General features: G+C 39.0%; 1 pseudogene; it reads right to left on the reverse strand.

Annotated features, from left to right (window-relative positions):
• Nucleotides 1-5,528: 5,528 nt before the first annotated feature.
• Nucleotides 5,529-6,208, reverse strand: LOC102276788 (small ubiquitin-related modifier 1-like; annotated as a pseudogene).
• Between the last annotated feature and the right edge of the window lie 217 nt (nt 6,209-6,425).

Genomic DNA, 6,425 nt, shown 5'->3' on the forward strand with positions numbered 1-6,425 from the left:
TATGATTATCTCAATAGATGCAGAGAAAGCCTTTGACAAAATTCAACATCCATTTATGATAAAACTCTCCAGAAAGCAGGAATAGAAGGAACATACCTCAACATAATAAAAGCTATATATGACAAACCCACTGCAAACATTATCCTCAATGGTGAAAAATTGAAAGCATTTCCTCTAAAGTCAGTAACAAGACAAGGGTGCCCACTTTCACCATTACTATTCAACATAGTTTTGGAAGTTTTGGCCACAGCAATCAGAGCAGAAAAAGAAATAAAAGGAATCAAATTGGAAAAGAAGAAGTAAAACTCTCACTATTTGCAGATGACATGATCCTCTACATAGAAAACCCTAAAGACTCACCAGAAAATTACTAGAAATAATCAATGACTACAGTAAAGTTGCAGGATATAAAATCAACACACAGAAATCCCTTGCATTCCTATACACTAATAATGAGAAAACAGAAAGAGAAATTAAGGAAACAATTCCATTCACCATTGCAACGGAAAGAATAAAATACTTAGGAATATATCTACCTAAAGAAACTAAAGACCTATATATAGAAAACTATAAAACACTGGTGAAAGAAATCAAAGAGGACACTAATAGATGGAGAAATATACCATGTTCATGGATTGGAAGAATCAATATAGTGAAAATGAGTATACTACCCAAAGCAATTTATAGATTCAACGCAATCCCTATCAAGCTACCAACAGTATTCTTCACAGAGCTAGAACAAATAATTTCACAATTTGTATGGAAATACAAAAACCTCGAATAGCCAAAGCGATCTTGAGAAAGAAGAATGGAACTGGAGGAATCAACCTACCTGACTTCAGGCTCTACTACAAAGCCACAGTTATCAAGACAGTATGGTACTGGCACAAAGACAGAATTATTGATCAATGGAATAAAATAGAAAGCCCAGAGATAAATCCACGACATATGGACACCTTATCTTGACAAAGGAGGCAAGAATATACAATGGATTAAAGACAATCTCTTTAACAAGTGGTGCTGGGAAATCTGGTCAACCACTTGTAAAAAGAATGAAACTGGACCACTTTCTAACACCATACACAAAAATAAACTCAAAATGGGTTAAAGATCTAAACGTAAGACCAGAAACTATAAAACTCCTAGAGGAGAACATAGGCAAAACACTCTCCGACATACATCACAGCAGGATCCTCTATGACCCACCTCCCAGAATATTGGAAATAAAAGCAAAAATAAACAAATGGGACCTAATTAACCTGAAAAGCTTCTGCACATCAAAGGAAACTATTAGCAAGGTGAAAAGACAGCCTTCAGAATGGGAGAAAACAATAGCAAATGAAGCAACCGACAAACAACTAATCTCAAAAATATACAAGCAACTCCTACAGCTCAACTCCAGAAAAATAAACGACCCAATCAAAAAATGGGCCAAAGAACTAAATAGACATTTCTCCAAAAAGACATACAGATGGCTAACAAACACATGAAAAGATGCTCAACATCACTCATTATCAGAGAAATGCAAATCAAAACCACTATGAGGTACCATTTCACACCAGTCAGAATGGCTGCGATCCAAAAGTCTACAAATAATAAATGCTGGAGAGGGTGTGGAGAAAAGGGAACTCTCTTACACTGTTGGTGGGAATGCAAACTAGTACAGCCACTATGGAGAACAGTGTGGAGATTCCTTAAAAAACTGGAAATAGAACTGCCTTATGATCCAGCAACCCCACTGCTGGGCATACACACTGAGGAAACCAGAAGGGAAAGAGACACGTGTACCCCAATGTTCATCGCAGCACTGTTTATAATAGCCAAGACATGGATGCAACCTAGATGTCCATCAGCAGATGAATGGATAAGAAAGCTGTGGTACATATACACAATGGAGTATTACTCAGCCATTAAAAAGAATACATTTGAATCAGTTCTAATGAGGTGGATGAAACTGGAGCCTATTATACAGAGTGAAGTAAGCCAGAAGGAAAAACATAAATACAGTATACTAACGCATATATATGGAATTTAGAAAGATGGTAACAATAACCCGTGTACGAGACAGCAAAAGAGACACTGATGTATAGAACAGTCTTATGGACTCTGTGGGAGAGGGAGAGGGCGGGAAGATTTGGGAGAATGGCAATGAAACATGTAAAATATCATGTAGGAAACGAGTTGCCAGTCCAGGTTCGATGCATGATGCTGGATGCTTGGGGCTGGTGCACTGGGACGGCCCAGAGGGAGGTATGGGGGGGGGGGAGGAGGAGGAGGGGTTCGGGATGGGGAACACATGTATACCTGTGGCGGATTCATTTTGATATTTGGCAAAACTAATACAATTATGTAAAGTTTAAAAATAAAATAAAATTGGAAGAATAAAAAAAATAAAAATAAAATCTCCCACTATTATTGTGTTATTGTTAATTTCTCCTTTCATACTTGTTAGCATTTGTCTTACATACTGCAGTGCTCCTGTGTTGGGTGCATATATATTTATAATTGTTATATCTTCTTCTTGGATTGATCCTTTGATCATTATGTAATGACCATCTTTGTCTCTTTTCACAGCCTTTGTTTTAAAGTCTATTTTATGTGATATGAGTATTGCTACTCCTGCTTTCTTTTGGTCCCTATTTGCATGGAAAATCTTTTTCCAGCCCTTCACTTTCAGTCTGTATTGACACTTTTGAATTGAAGATAAAACTAGTCAATCTTAAAGGACATCAACCCTAAATACTGATTGGAAAAACTGATGCTGAGGCTGAAGCTCCAATACTTTGTCTACCTGATGTGAAGAGCCAGCTCACTGGAAAAGATCCTGATGCTGGGAAAGATTGAAGGGAAAGAGAACAGGGGGAAGCAGAAAATAAAGATAAATGGTTAGATGGCACCACTGATTCAGTGGACATAAATTTGAGCAAAGTACGAGACAAAGTGAAGAACAGAGCAGCCCATGGTGTCACAGAGTTGAACAGTACTTAGTGACTGAACAACAATGGCAAAGAAATTTGTCTTCATTATACATATGTGTATCTGGAAGCCACAGATCCCATGAAATCTCTTGGGTTGATACCAAATTACGGTTGTTGAAGGAGGAATTCATGTCAGGGATGCCTTATTTGGCCATTTTGCTGAGGTCATTATCAAAAGGTTTTTTTTTTTTCATAGAGAGAAGAATATAAGATTAGAGAGTAGAAGTAAGAATATAAGATTAGAGAAGCATATGAGATTATAAGTGTGAAAGAGTGGGATGAAAGTGTAAACAGATAGTAAATCTGAGATATTTTAACCTGAGGCTCCCCTTTTTTCAGGCAGGCTCCTTAAGGAAGGACTGAAGTGACCAAAGTGTTAGTCACTCAGTCATGTCTGACTCTGTGACCCAGTGGACTGCAGCTCACCAGGCTCCTCTGTCCATGGAATTCTCCAGGCAAGAATACTAGAGTGGGTAGCCATTCCCTTCTGCAGGGGATCTTCTTAGATTAGGCTAAGAGTATGCCGAAGCCAAATGATCAACAGTAACAAGCAGTTTAGCTAATTAATCATGAGATAAAGAATGAGGATAGGAAAAGTCTGTGTTTGGTATTGTAAAAAACTAACAGATCATTGTTTGCTGTTCAGTAGCTAACTTGTGACTCTGCGACCCCTTTGACTAAAGCATGCCAGGCTTCCCTGTCCTTCACTGTTATCCCAGAGTTTGCTTAAATTCATTTCCATTGACTCGATGATGTTATCTAACCATCTCATCCTCTGCAAACCTCTTCTCTTTTTGCTTGAATCTTTCCCAGAATCAGGGTCTTTTCCAGTGAGTCCACTCTGCCCATCATGTGGGCAAACATTGGAGTTTCAGCTTCAGCATCAGTCACTCCAATGAATATTCAGTTTGATTTCCTTTAGGATTGACTCGTTTGATCTCCTTGCTGTCCAGGACACTCAAGAGTCTTCTATAGCACCACACTTTGAAAGCATCAATTCTTCAGCACTCAGTCTTCTGTAAGGTCCAACTCTCACATCCATACATGACTACTGGAAAAACCACAGCTTTGACTATATGAACCTTTGCTGACAAAGTGATGTCTTTGCATTTTAATATACTATCTAGATTGGTCACAGCTTTCCTCCCAAGGAGCAAGTGTCTTTTAATTTCATGGTTGCAGTCACTGTCCACAGTGATGTTGCTGCTGCTGCTGCTAAGTCACTTCAGTCGTGTCCAACTCTGTGTGACCCCACAAATGGCAGCCCACCAGGCTCCCCCGTCCCTGGGATTCTCCAGGCAAGAACACTGGAGTGGGTTGCCATTTCCTTCTCCAATGCATGAAAGTGAAAAGTGAAAGTGAAGTCGCTCAGTCGTGTCCGACCCTCAGAGACCCCATGGATTGCAGCCTGCCAGGCTCCTCCATCATGGGATTTTCCAGGCAGGAGTACTGGAGTAGGGTGCCATTGCCTTCTCCGATAGTGATGTTGGAACCCAAGAAAATAAAATCTGACTGCTTCTACTTTTTTCCCTTTTATTTGTCATGAAGTGATGGGACTGGATGCCATGATCTTAGATTTTGGAATGTTGGGTTTTAAGCCAGCTTTTTCATTCTCCCCTTTTACCCTCATCAAGAGGCTCTTTAATTCCTCTTTGCTTTCTGTCATAACGGTGGTATCATCTGCATATCTGAGGTTATTGATATTTCTCCCATCAATCTTGATTCCAGCTTGTGATTCATCCAGCCTGGCATTTCAGATGATATACTCTGCGTATAAGTTAAATAAGCAGGTGATAATATCCAGGCTGGTTGTTCTCCTTTCCCAGTTTGGAACCAGTCCATAGTTCCATGTCTGGTTCTAACAGTTGCTTCTTGACCTGCAAACAGGTATCTCAGGAGACAGGTAAGGTGGTCTGGTATTCCCATCTCTTTTAGAATTTTCCAGTTTGTTGTCACCCACACAAAGGGTTCAGTATAGTCAGTGAAACAGAAGTATACACTTTTTCTTGAATTCCCTTGCTTTCCCATGATCCAACAAATTTTGGCAATTGTATCTCTGGTTCCTCCACCTTTTTTAAATCCAGTTTTAACGTCTAGTAGTTCTCGGTTCACACAGTGCTGCAGCCAAGCCTGAAGGATTTTGACCATAACCTTACTAGCATGCAAGATTAGCACAACTGCCTGGTGTTTGAACATTCTTTGGCACTACCCTTCTTTGGGATTAGAATGAAAACTGACTTTTTCCAGTCCTCTGGCCACTGCTGAATTTTCCAAAATTTGCTGACATATTGAACACAGCACTTTCACAGCATCATCTTTTATTTATTTATTTTTTTGTAATTTTTGGCATGCCCATTTATTCAACATATCGGGTAACTGTATCACATAAATGCACCATATAGGAATATCAAGTTTTTTTAAAAAAACAACAGTGAATATTTAAGAAGGTTTTGTGACCTTAGTCCTTCAAAGTCATGATCATCACCACACAATCTGGAAAAAAATCTGTACCATGTATGAACAATAATTTCCAATAGGATGCAAAAAAAAACTTATGTTTTAAGCATTTTCTTTTTTCTTTCTGTACAGTTAAAAATAAAATAAACATGGGTACAGTTTTTACAAATATTTTGTTTATTTTAATGAAGCTGGTACAGACACTGTCCATTTAAAACCCATATCCCAGGCCAAAAAGTACAAATAAATCAAAAAGAGCATTGTTCTGTTGTATACACTTTTGCATGAATAACTTTAACTGATGATGAAAATTAGATCTTTTCTGGGATCTTCTGACAAGACTTTTCTTTCATCTTAATATGCTTTCTCTTCAGTGAAGCCATCTTAGGAGTTAGTCATTATTCTCTGTCATTTTGACTCCAAATGGATATTCCTCTTCTTTTGGTCCAGACCCTCAGATTTTAAAACTAAACTGTTGAATGACCCCCTGTTTGTTCCTGATAAACTTCAATCACATCTTCTTCCTCCATTCCCAGTTCTTTTGGAGTGTGATTATCAGCAATTCTCTGACCTTCAAAGATAAACTTGAGTGAATTCATGGGAACTCCCTGTCTTTGACAGTATGAATTCTTTGAGTTTCTTGAGATGTGTCGTCATTTCCACTTTGAAGTGAATCTCACTGCTATCCTGTCCAATGACTTTGAGTTTAATATATTCTCCTTCCTTCTTATCCCCAAGTCTTCAGTTGAAGGTTTTGCTTCCTTGTCAGACATGGTGATGGTGGTTTCCCCAGGGTCTCCACACACCAGCGGCCTTGGGTAGTAGAACCTCGCTCCGGGGTTTACAAATCCTACTCTCTACCCGACAGCACAACACCGCCACAGCATCATCATTTAGGATTTCAAATAGCTCAGCTGGAATTATGTCCACTGGCTTTGTTTGTAGCAGTGCTTCCGAATGTCCACTTCGCTTCACACTCCAGGATGTCTT

The sequence above is a fragment of the Bos mutus genome, chromosome 12, assembly GCF_027580195.1.
Source record: "Bos mutus isolate GX-2022 chromosome 12, NWIPB_WYAK_1.1, whole genome shotgun sequence".
Taxonomy (NCBI): Eukaryota; Metazoa; Chordata; class Mammalia; order Artiodactyla; family Bovidae; genus Bos; species Bos mutus.